Source organism: Saimiri boliviensis, chromosome 2, assembly GCF_048565385.1.
Source record: "Saimiri boliviensis isolate mSaiBol1 chromosome 2, mSaiBol1.pri, whole genome shotgun sequence".
Classification (NCBI taxonomy): domain Eukaryota; kingdom Metazoa; phylum Chordata; class Mammalia; order Primates; family Cebidae; genus Saimiri; species Saimiri boliviensis.
In genome coordinates this window covers 166,092,596-166,106,007 of record NC_133450.1, presented here as the reverse complement: position 1 = coordinate 166,106,007, position 13,412 = coordinate 166,092,596, and the positions used below count along the sequence as shown (strand labels likewise).

The following is a 13,412-nucleotide window of genomic DNA, read 5'->3' as shown; positions in this document are numbered from 1 at the left end:
TTTCTTTTTTCCTTTGACAGCATATCTTCAGAGGTTGAAACATAATCTTGTTTCAGCCTTATTACCTTTTCCTAATGATACAAAAGCCAGGCTAGTGCTTGTACCTGATAGGAGCTTTTGGTTGTGCTCTGTCTTGAAAACAGATGCTACTGTTACTACAATTTCTAAGAGAATAATTGTAGTGGAAAAGGCATGAGTTACAGTTACACCTGACATTGGCTATCATGGTACCTGCAGGCTTTGACAGAGTTGCGAACTTCAACTCCATTACCTTCATTGAGGCTGGTGTCCATCTCTGTGGCAAAATATTACAGGGATGCTACTTCTTTTGTTTAGGAGATGCCTACTCAACGTATTCTAATTTCCTATTTCTCTTCAAATAGTCTTAAGCCGATGACACTAAGGGTAATAGAGTCATGTATTTCAAGAGGAATGTTCTGTTGAAGTTGAAAACTCATGTATATGAATTCAATCTTCAACTGTAAGCTTTAGTTTGGAATACATAATTACTGTGAAAAGGTTATCACAATTCAGGATCAGGGTTAGCTGTCCTATTTAAACCTCAGCCATAAAATTGTTGAGAAAACTATCTAAAATAATTGAATGTATGGTTACAAACAACAAAAAAACAAAGACCAATGCCACTAAGGGTAATAGGTTTGTATATTTTCAGAGGAATGTTCTTCTGGAGTTGAAAAGCCATGTATATAAAGTCAATTTGTAAATCTAATCTTTATTTGTAATATATAATAACTGTACAAAAATTATGAAAATTCATGATCAGCGTTAGTTGTCCTATTTGACCCTAAGGCATCAGATTGTCTAGAAAATTAAATAAAATAATTGGGTGTATGATTACAAACAAAAAAAGACAAAGATATATCTATACATTAAGATAAGAAAGAATAAAAGGAATTTTTTGTTCATGGTCCCTTGTCTATATCAATATGATTTATTACAATTATATCAAACCATGGTTATTGAGATGTTTGTGAATCTAAAATGTTATTCTTTCCTTATTTTTGCCTATTACTTACATCACAATCGACTAATCTGTATGCACCTTAGGATATTTACTAAAATGCCTTAAAAAATAGAAAAATTCTGGTGATGATTTAGTCAGTATATATGGGACAACTTTTTTTTCCTTTTGACTCCATAGGCTAGAAAAGCAAAAAAATGGTATCATTACTGTGGAAGTAAACTTTGGTGACCAGATTTCCCCCCCCCCAGTACTATGTATCCAAGTTGTTGCATATAAAATACTGTATTTTACATTTTTTAAAATGGCAGTTTGAAATATCATTGTAAGGAATATACCATATTTGAGAGGCCGTGGTGGGTAGATCATGAGGTCATGAGATCAAGACCCTCCTGGCCAACATGGTGAAACCCCATCTCTACTAAAAATACAAAAATTAGCTGGGCATGGTGGTGCACGCCTGTAGTCCTAGCTACTTGGGAGGCTGAGGCAGGAGAATCACTTGAACCCAGGAGGCAAAGGTTGCAGTGAGCTGAGATTGCACTGCTGCACTCCAGCCAGGGCTCCATCTCAAAAAAGAAAGAAAAAAAAGGAATATACTGCATTATATTTACCCATTCTTCTGTTCAGAGATATCTGGATTATTTTGCAGGATTTTCTTTTTGTATTATGAATTATGCATCTATAGTCTTTAAATGTTTCCTGGTGAATATATGTAAGAATTTCTTAATGGTAGATATTTAGAAAGGGGATTTTGCTAGTCATGGAGTTTGTAAATATTTACAAAAAATCTCTAAATTGTTTTCCAAAGTAGTTGTATCAATTTACATTCCTGCCAACAGTGTTTAAGATTTCTTATTGATTCATAAGCTTGCTAATACTTCATGTTAATAAATTTAATTGCCAGTTATATGTTTGTAAAATGGCATTTCATTAATCTCAATACCTAATAATTTTTAATACTATTCTTGTGCTTTTATCTCTTCTGCTTCCTTAATGTGAAATAGTTTTTTCATGTCTATTACTCATTTTTGTATTGCATTTTTATCTTCTTAACATGTAGAAGTTTCTTATATATTCTCATTTCTAGTCTTCCATTAGATAAATACATTGAAAATATCTTATTTCAGTTTGGAACTTCATTTTACCATTCTTTATGTAGTCTTCTGATGAACAGTTCTTAATTTTCATGACATTCTAGCAAACTTTAAATTTATGGTTACTGATTTCTATATCTTGCTTAAGAAAGCTTTCCTCTGCATTGTGGAGTGGCTCATGGCTATAATCCTAGCACTTTGGGAGGCTGAGATGGGTGGATCTTTTGAGGCTGGGAGTTCAAGATCCAGCTGGGCAATATGACAAAATCCTGTCTCTACTAAGAATACAAAAACTAGCTGGGTGTGGTGGTGTATGCCAGTAATCCTAGCTACTTGGGAGTCTGAGGCAGGAGAATCACTTGAACCCAGGAGGCGGAGGTTGTAGTGAGTCAAGATTGCACCACTGCACTCCAGCCTAGTTGACACAGCCAGACCCTGTCTCAAAAACAGAGATATTCCTATTCCAGGGAAATGAGGAACGTGTGTGTCTTTTCCTTCTTTCCAGATGGGTAACCAATCATCTTCACAGTCTATACCTCTCTCAAATTCCTCCTGAATCACTAAGTCTCCTTTGATTAAAAAAGACGAAACAAAAGCCTTTTTTTCTTTTTTCCTCCTCTGTCCTCTCGTTATAGATGGGTAATTGTGGTCTGTACCACAGGATACTCCCCTGAGATGCATTCTCCAAGTTGGAGAAAGTTAATTCCCCCGAACCTCAAATTGCTTGGCTTAAAATTGAGCCGGGGGAAGGGAACCCAGAAGACTGACAGGCCAGCACAAGGGTAAAGGTTTTTTAGTTTTAACCATTTGGACTTCTTGCCTCTCTTGCCCTGGGCAAACCAGTGAAAGGAATGGTAAAGATCATTTTAAAGATTTGAAAAAATTGGATGAAGTCTCTATCTTGTTTTACATACTTGGGAGCTTGACCTTGTAACCACATGGCAATACTTTCTTTTGGTTTCTGATATTTTACAATAGTAGCTTCGGTTCAATCCTGACTTAAAGAATGAGTACTCTCTGGTTAATATCTGTGTGACTTTTCCCATGTGCTGATTCTCTTCCCCTCCATGAACAACTTCTAGCTTCCTTTCTTAAATCTTCCTTTCCCTGAGCTACCTTTAAAGATTCTAGATTTTGTAAAAACTGCTTACCACCTCTTTGAAAATACCTGGTGTACTCGAACTTAAATCATATCCTTAGTTGATGATTATTGTTTTTTTACTTGTGAGGTTACTTTTTGTAAAGTTAAAAAGCCAGATATATTGGCCACTTGGCATGGCTAAAGTCAGTAACCATGGATTTAAAAGGAGTCTCTTGGCCAGGTGTGGTGGCTCACACCTGTAATCCCAGCACTCAGGGAAGCCTAGGTGGGCAGATTGCTTGAGATCAGGAGTTCACAACCAGTCTGGCCAATATGGTAAAACTTGGTCTCTACTAAAAATACAAAAATGAGCCGGTATGGTGACTGATGCTTGTAATTCCAGCTGCTCAGGAGGCTGGAGCAGGAGAATTACTTAAACCCAGGAGGCAGAGGTTGCAGTGAGACGAGATCATGCTATTGCACTCCAGCCTGGGCTCTCAGGGGTACCTGATCTAAAGGAAAAAAAAAAAGAGAGAGAGAGAGAGAGAACCTCTTAAAGAATGCTATGGTTAAAAATCAGCTTATTTAAAAGTGGATATCGAAGTTAAAATCCCTGTCTGGGATTTAAGTGACATACGATTTGGTTACATATAAATTTCCTTTTTCTAATCACTATCCTATATCTTCAAATATAATTGATTGGCCATGGGTCCTTATAGAGATTATTTTTTTCTTTGCTGCTAGAACTCTGAAGTATCGTTTAATTATCTTCTGTAGGAGAGTAAGAATACCCAAGTCTATTGTGAACAATTCAACCTGTCTTACCAACTTTCAGGAACTAAATGCATGTGGTCAATAGCCTGGGCCTGGATTTTATTAGAATAATGAAAAAATAATGTATTATTTTATTACAATCTAGCTCTATTTCCAGGGGCTTGTGGCCAAGGAATATACCAATATCTTTAGCAAGTGGACCTATTATCATTAAAATGTGATCTTAAGTCACCAAACTCAATATTCATATTAAGAATTTATGGCTGCTTTTGTTACTTACACGATTGTTTAAAAAAAAAAAAAGATGCAATTTACCCCACTGATCACCAGACAAATATTCAAAACTATATTTGATAGCTGAAGGAGATTAATAGCTAGAAGGAAGTGTGTTTATTCCAAATAGATCTATTTATTTTAAAATTTCCCCATTGAGTTACATTCTTGTCAAATGGGTATAGATTTTCAAAAACATTTCTTATTTTTATTTAACCAATAACAAGAGCCGATGGAAATATATTGCGAGCTTCATGTAAGTGAAGCATGAAGCCTATTATGTGGGATGGCTTAAAAGATATAAACATTTATAACTTTCATAGATGCTGGCCTGTCACAGAGTGTTTTGTTAAAATTCCAATATGTTGCCTTATAATGTGGCCTATGTTTTAGCACCAAGTTCTGCCTGTTATTATATTACCAAATAGTAGGTAAGAACCTGTGCAAGAGGTACATGAGAGAAAGTAGAGGTCTCTTGGGAAAGGAGAAATAATTTACGAAATAACCTGTTTTACCTACAGAGTTGCAACTAAGAAGTCCTGAGGGAAGATGCTCTAAAGTACAAAACATACCTTTTCTGAGAAAAGCATGCACTTTGCATCACACTTTACACATCCAGAAGGCAGAGATCTGGTTACAGTCTGGACTAAGCTAATGATGTCTTACTTCTTAGTTGGCTATACCAGGCTGCTTAAAAGTATGAATCATTAGATTTTAGAAAAAATAATTGCATTTTTTATGTTCCTGAAAGTTTTAAAAGCATATACTGTAATTTACTAAAGTTACACTTTATAGGTAATGAGAAAATATTCTAATAATTTTAAAATTTGGTCTTAAAAATTTATTCCAATTATATCAGTATACTTATTAAGTAGTGTATTATGTCATTCAATATATTATAAACAGAATTTAATGAAAAGCAAATTTTCTACAAAAATGAGACATGATTCAAATTTTTTTTGCATTATTGAAAGCCACAATTACTTTTGCAGCAGACTCATAGTTCTTAGTTGGATGCTATTAAATATGTTTTTACACACTTAATTTATTTTTTCAAATACAACTCAATGTATTTTCTCTGGTATCTATGCAAAACAAAACAAAACAAAACCCTAACTTTAGTCCTGTTGATACATCATACATGGAGTTCCAATTGAAAAGTGTACACACTCATATTAAGTACTATAACTTTGCATAGTATTTTTTCTTTCATGTAGTATTTTTAACATTGCACAATTCTGTTATATTGGCATGAATATTAGAAAATATTCGAATCCAGCACTTTGGGAGGCCGAGGTGGGCGTATCACAAGGTCAGGAGTTCCGGACCAGCCTAATAATCAACATGCTGAAACCTTATCTCTACTAATAATATATCAGTTAGCCAGGCATGGTGGTGTGTGCCTGTAATCCCAGCTACTCTGGGGGCTAAGGCAGGAGAATCACTTGAACCCAGGAGGCGGTGGTTGTAGCTGAGATTGTGCTGTTGTACTCCAGCCTAGGTGACAGAGCAAGACTCTGTCAAAAAAAAAAAAAAAGAAAAGAAAATTCTACAAATTGGTTTGATTTTCCATTTCTATTATGGGCTCAGAACAAACAATAACTTTGAAAATAAGACTTTTCTTCAAATTTTTGTCAGAAAGCTGCTAAATAAATATGAAAAATACTTAGAAGATGCCATTAAGGTTTTTAGTATAAGTAAATTCACTTTTACTGATTGTGGTCATTAAAATCTTCTAAATATGATTATCATCAGGTTCTAAAATTTATTATAAAGAACAATTATAAAGTAATAAACTATAATGCCTGTAATTCATTTTTAAACCAATAGCATCTTTTTGTGTTAGTATGTTTAAATTTATGTTATCTATATTATAGTATACCAAAAGGTTATGCTAAACATTAATTTTGGCAAATTTGGTAATGTTCTAGATTGAATGTTACATAGGTTTAAGTATCACTGAGACATGGTGAGCATTTGTCTTCAAGTTTTGGGTGCTTAATTTTAAAGTGTCTTTCTAATTCTCATGGGTTTAAACACTCGACCAATCTCTCAAGGCTTTGAATGTCCTCAGCACAAAGTTAATTATGAAAAATAATTAATATAAAATATTTAGATAGTGATGTGGTTTGGCTGTTTTGTCCCCTTCAAATCTCATGTTGAAATGTGATCCCCAGTGCTGAAAGCGGGGCCTGAGGGGAGGTGTGTATGGTCATGGGGACAGGTTCCCAGTGAATGGCTTGTTGCCCTCCCCTTGGTAATGAGTTACGGAGAGATCTAACTGTTGAAAAGAGTCTGGGACCTAACCCCCTCTCTTTTTCTCTTTTCTCCCTCCTCTCTCTCTCTCTATTTATTTATTTAATTTATTTTTGTAAAGACAGGGGTCTTACTATCTTGTCCAGCTGGTCTTGAACCACTGATTGCAGGTACTCTTCCCTCCTTGGCCTCCCAAAGTGCTGGGATTACAGGCATGAGCTACCATGTTTGGCCATTTTTTTTTTTTTTTTTTTTTTTTTTGGTCTTGCTTCCTTCTTTTACCGTATAATATGTGTATTCCCCTTTCACTGTTTGCCAGAGTAAAAGCTTCCTGAGACCTCACCAGAAGCTGAGCAGATGTTGGTGCCATACTTACACAGCCTACAGAACTATGCACCCAAATAAACCTCTTTTCCTTATAAATTACCCAGTCTCAGGTATTCCTTTATATTGAATAACAACACAAAATAGACAAATGCAGGTACTGTTTTTGGTAGTTTTGATTTTTTATTTAGACTTCTTGCCAAATCTAACTAGATGATCATTTTTGTCTCTTAAATAAAGTTAGTAGCAATTTACCAATATTGGTTTCTCAGTAGTTTTGAATAATGTACCAAGTAATATGTGTTAACATTAGGGAAATTTGAGGCGAAGGATATGTGGAAACCATAGACACTTTGCAACTTTTCTATAAATTTTTCCAAAATAAAATGTTTATTTTATAAAGCTATTTTTAAAACTATTTTATCTACTCATGTATACTCACCTGTATAGATATAGGTAAACTAGAGTGTGTTACATTATGACAAAAAAAAATGACTTTGGGCATCACACTTCTTTGTTGTATAATTCCCATAGTTACCTCAGAACACCTGAGTGCAGTCCAACACAAAAATGACTAACAAGGATCAAGTGAGGATATTGATGTCAACTCATAGAATACTAAATAAATATAAATATAAACATAAAATGCAATTCTGATACTTTCGTTATGGAACCTAATGGATTTATGTTTGCCGAGAGGCTGTGAGAATCCCCCTTTGGAAACAATTACTCCGGCTGATCTGATCCATGTACTGGAATTCATCTACAAGCTGGTAAATCCCAAGTTACTAACTCCAATAGCAATAGCAATGTAAGTCACAAACTTAAGGTTATCTAACTGTCTACTCAGTCCTCTGAGGTATCTAAGGTTTATCTGGTATTTGTAAAATGTGCTCCTCAGTCTTTCCTGGTTCAGTAAATGGAATCATTATTACCCTATTGCTTTGGAAAGAAAAAAAATCCACACACAGAAGTAATTGTTTCTTCTCCTTTGTACAACTTGTATTTATCACTTGGTCTAATTGTTTCCAGCTTCCGTTCACGATTATCTGTCACCTGGACTGTGACAATAGCCTAATTTATTCCGTTACCTTCTATGCTTAACCACGCTGGAGTTTGCTCTCCTTTCAGTATCCTGAGAGAGCTTTTGATTCCTGATATCTGATTACTAATGCTCATGTGAAAACCTTTCAACCACTTCTGAGCCCACCTAGAATCAACCCAAATCCTGACAGAAAGAGCTTGTGTGATCTGATAACCTCCTACCACCCTCACCAGGGCCCTCCCTGCTACCTCTTTGCTCAACAGCAAACTTATTACCACTTCAGTGCTTCACACTTACTATTCCCTCTGCCATTTCTTGAAGTCTTTGCATGACTTGCTCTGTCACTTCATACAGGTTCATGTTCCAATATTACCCCTTCAGGGAGGTCTTGCCTGACCACTCCACCTAAAATGGACTCCTTGGTTCCTAACTCCGTCGTTCATTAATTACTCCCTTAACTTCTTGGCAGTAAAGTATCTCTTAATATTTATTCACTTTTTAACCAAAAATATGTCTATGAAGATAACAGGAAATAAACGCATGGAAGAACACTTGATAGAGAATTGAGATTTGGGCTGTTCAGAAATATACACATTGACAGCATAATAAGACTGATTAGTAGCCACCATTGGTGTGCATGACATACATTCATAGTTAATTCTAAGATTGCGTCTCAGACAAAATGACTGATCCCCTTTTCCCATTTTTAAAAAATCTTTTAAAATTTTAATTTATAAGATAATTAATAAAAATCTAAATAAAGATTAGGGATTTCGATTAAATTGAGAAAAGGAGTTTTAAGAGCATCTGCATTTTTCTAGAAAGATTGCCAATGAATATTAATATATTTAGTGATCATTTATAGCAAATAATACTGAATGTATTAATTGTCCAATTGGATTACGTGATCTTAAGTTATACCCTTCATTGTACTGAACTCAGATTAATGATTAGAATTCCACAGGCATTAAGACAACTTAAAGTCATCTGCTAGACCAGTCATGTGTTTTCACCCCATGGAGAAGCTTAAATTAAGTGAAAGCAAAGAGGGAGAATGGAAGACCTGCATTTTTGTGTCACTGAGCAGAGGTTCAGTCAAAGAACATTTTTATTTTAGGGCAGAATGTTTTGTAGTTGAGGTCTCAGATAACATGGTTGCTGATAAACTGCTAATTGTTTCTTAACTGAGCTTTCAAAACTCAACAAAACATTGCAAATACTGGTGCAGGGTCAGTTAACAATAACTTGGTTTCTGTTCAGTGAAGTTCTCTCTTGCTAAATTAAGATTAAATCATTTAAAATATTTCTCTTACTAATGACTTATATTCTGATTGTTTCAGCAGATGACCTAGTAAGACTTCCCTACGAGAAATTTCTAAATTACATGCCTCTGAGGTGTCAAAGTCAAAATAATCAGAAACATCTGTGTTTGGAGTAGAATTGAGAAGTACATTTGTTGTACATAACAATTATTGTGCTTATTTCCAAAGATTAAGTCTACATTGTGATACTAGTGAAAGATAACATTTCAATCATTTCAGCATTTCTCAACATATCTCTATAGTCATCATCATGGCATCATCCTATTATTTAGTATGTACTATGTACAAGGGGGTGAGCAGGGGCCAGTGCTTTGGAAAAGATATGAGGCATATCAATTATACTTCAAGTGCTTACAAAATAGTTAAATATATATATAGAATACATAATATATGGATGTGTATACACCCAGTTTATATCTGTATTATGAGCAAATTGGCTTTTATTTTTTAAACTACATTTTGAAATCATGAAGCAAAGAGCAAAATATCAAGCCTATATATCTATATCAATATTGACACTAATTCTACCTTAACTTCTATTGTAATGTTCAGAATATATGGCATAGGGATAGGGATAGCTTTCACTAAAAAAAATATATATATTTAGGAAGTCATAGCATTCTTTAGTAAAAAAAGTGTCACTTTATACAGAGCAAATATTGAACAATTTTTTTATTATTTTAAAAATGCAAGGCATAGGATGTAATGTGTATATAATGATAATAGTATCTATAATACATATATAATATACTATAGAATGCATACTGTTATAATACAGATAATGTGATGTAATATAATTATATGTAAATGATGTAATATAGTCATATATAATTTTTGTATATGTAAATATATATAATTTTGGAAAATAACTCCTTTATAAATTATCTTAATTAGACTCTGGAATTTAACTTCTGTATTTAATTTGATGTGCATGTAAAATGGGTAATAAGGCCTCTTTTTTTCAGATACTGCTTTACTTAAAGACAGGAAGGAGGGCAGACATTTTGGCTCATGCCTGTAATCTCAGTGCTTTGGGAGGCTAAAGCAGAATGATTACTTGAAGTCAGGAGTTTGAGACCAGTCTGGGCAATAGAGCGAGACTTCATTTCTACAAAAAATAAAAATTAGATGGGCAAGGTGGCACACAACTGTAGCCCCAGCTACTCGGGAGACTGAGGTGGGAGGATTGTTTAAGCCTGGGAGATCGTGATGCTGCAGTGAACTATGATGATATACTGCACTTCAGCCTGGGTGACGGTCAGACCTGTCTGTAAAAACAAAACAAAAACTGCAAGAACCTTATAGCTTCTGTGTTATGCTTGTCTGGTATCATATATGAGGTGAAGTTGAGATTGAGTGGTGGTATTTCTTCTTCCTCTTCTTTCAACATATTCTTTGGGCAAAAAGCATGGATATCTCACTATCAGTGGTAGTTACAGTTGTAGACAAATTTCAGACACTCAGTAGCTTATCATAGTTGTCAATTTTTTCCTCATGTGGAATCTAAAATGGGTATTTCTAATCAGACTAGTTCTTACCTAAGTGAAAGGACTCATATTTTTTACATTTTGTGTACATTCCCTCTTCAACACTTGCCTTCAAATACCACTGTGCACATTGGCATCAAGATAGCCAAGAAGTTAGTTGGGCACAATGGTGCTTGCCTTTAGACTCAGCTACACAAGAGGCTGAGGAGGGAAGATGCTTGAGCCTACCACTTTGAGGCTGCAGTGAGCTATGATGGCACCACTGCTCTCTAGCCTGAGTGACAGAGTGAGACCACATATCAAAAAAAAAAAAAAAAAGATGGTGAAGGAGTATAGAATATTATTATGAGCCAGATTGTTGTATAAGCCAGACTTTGTAAAGGACTACATCCCTTCCTACAAAATTCCATTTGCTAAACTTAGTTAATCCCACACTAGTACAAGGGAAGTTGGTTAATGCAGTCTAGCTACATGCCAAGGAAAAAGAGGAAATATGTTTAATGCTCAGCTAGAAGTCTCTGTTCCACTGCAAACCATTTTTATTTTGAAGGCTCCAAAATAAACAATATAATTATAAATATTATCAATTAAAATTGATTACAATTTATCAACTATAAATATATATTGATTAATGTTGCGGATGGAGGATTCATGATTTTTTTTTTTTACACACTGAAAGATTTCTTAAAACAAATGATAAAAATACAACATACCAAAGCCTATGGGATATAGTAAAAATATTAGAGGGAAGTTTGTAGCTATGAGTGCTGACATCAGAAACAAGGAAAAATGACAAATAAGAAACCTAGTGATACATCTTAACTAGAAAAGCAAGAGCAAACCAAACCCAAAATTAGTAGAAGAAAAAAAAAAAAAAAAAAAAAAGCAGAAGTAAATGAAATTAAAAAGAAAAAAAAACACAAAAGATCAATGAAACAAAAGTTAATTTTTTAACAAGGTAAACAAAATCGACAAACCATTAGCCAGACTAAGAAAAAAAGAAGTACCAAATACCAAAATCAGAAATGAAAAAGGAGACATTACAAGAATACTGCACAAGTTCAACTGTTAGTGATTACCATGAGCAACTATGTGCCAATAAATTGGAAATCTTGAAGAAATGAACAAATTTTTACATACATACAACCTACCAAGATTGAACCATGAAGAAATCCAAAACCTGAACAGACCAATAGCAAGTAATGAGATTGAATCCGTAATAAAAAGTAGTAAAGTAGTCTAGTAAAGAAAAGCCCAGGACTGGCCAGGCGTGGTGTCTCACACCTATAATATGAGCACTTTGGGAGGCTGAGTTGTAATGTCTCTGTAATCCCAGCTACTTGGAAGGCTAAGGTATGAGAATCGCTGAGGTATGAACGAAGGTCACTTCACTGCACTCCAGACTGAGTGACAGAATGAGACTCTGCTTAAAAAAAAAAAAAAAAAAAAAAAAAAGGGAAAGGAAAGCCTGGAACATGATGGCTTCACTGCTGAATTCTACAAGTAAGAGAACTAATACCAATCCTCTTCAAACTATTCTAAAAAATAAAAGAGGAGGAAATGCTTTCAAATTCATTCTTTGAGGCCAGTATTACTGCAACACCAGTACCAAAGACACATTAAAGAAAAAAAAAAAAAACAAACCTACAGGCCAATATATCTGATGAATATTGATAAAAAATACAAGAAACTGAATTCCACAATACATTAGAAAGATCATTCATCATGGCCAAGTGGGATTTAGCCCTGGTAGGTAAGGATGGTTTAATATACATGAATCATTTCATGTGATATATCAACAGAATGAAGGATAAAAATACATGATTATTGATGCTGAAAACATTTGATGAAATTCAATATCCCTTCATGGTAAAATGCTCTAAAAACTGATATAGAAGAAACATACCTCAGCATAATAAAAGTTATACACCACAGACCCATAGCTAGTGTTACAATAAATGGGGGAAAACTGAAAACCTTTCCTCTAACATCTAAAAATGACAAGGATGCCCACTGTCACCACTTTAATTCAACATAGTACATAGCTAGAGCAATCAGACAAGAGAAAGATATAAAGAACATTTAAATTGGAAATGAAGAAGTCAAATTATCCTTGTTTGCTGATGATAGGATCTTATATTTGAAAAAAGCCTAAGGACTCCACCAAAAAACTATTGGAGCTTACAAACAAATTCAGTAAAGTTGCAGGCTACAAAATCAACATACCAAAATCAGTAATATTTCTATATGCCAACAGTAAAAATTGTGTAAAAGAAATTAATGTAATCCCATTAACAATAGCCACACATAAAATGAAATACCTAGAAATTAACTTAACCAATGAAGTGAAAGATCTCTACAATGAAAAGCATAAAACACTGGTGAAGAAAACTGAAGAAGACACCAAATAATGGAAAAATATTCCATTTTCATGGATTGAAAGAATCAAGATTGTTAAAATGTCCATACTACCTAAAGCAATTTACATATCCCCAATGCAATTCCTTTCAAAATACCAAAGACATTCTTCACAGAAATAGAAAAAAAAAAAATCCTAAAATTTATATGGAACCACCAAACCTTGAAGAGGCAAAGCTACCCCAAGCAAAAATAACAAAAGTGGAGGAATCATGTTACTGTACTTCATATTATGCTACAGAGTGATAGTAGCCAAAACAGCATGGTACTGGCATAAAAACAGATACATAGAACAATAGAACAGGAGAACCCCAAACCAAATTCATACATCTATAGTCAACTCATTTTTCACA

The 13,412-nt window shown here is 34.3% G+C and overlaps 1 long non-coding RNA gene across 1 annotated transcript in view; it reads left to right on the top strand.

The window, feature by feature from the left end:
* The window catches only part of LOC141582836 (uncharacterized), a 452,087-nt gene that overhangs the window by 277,126 nt on the left and 161,549 nt on the right, over positions 1–13,412 (top strand). The window lies entirely within an intron of this gene.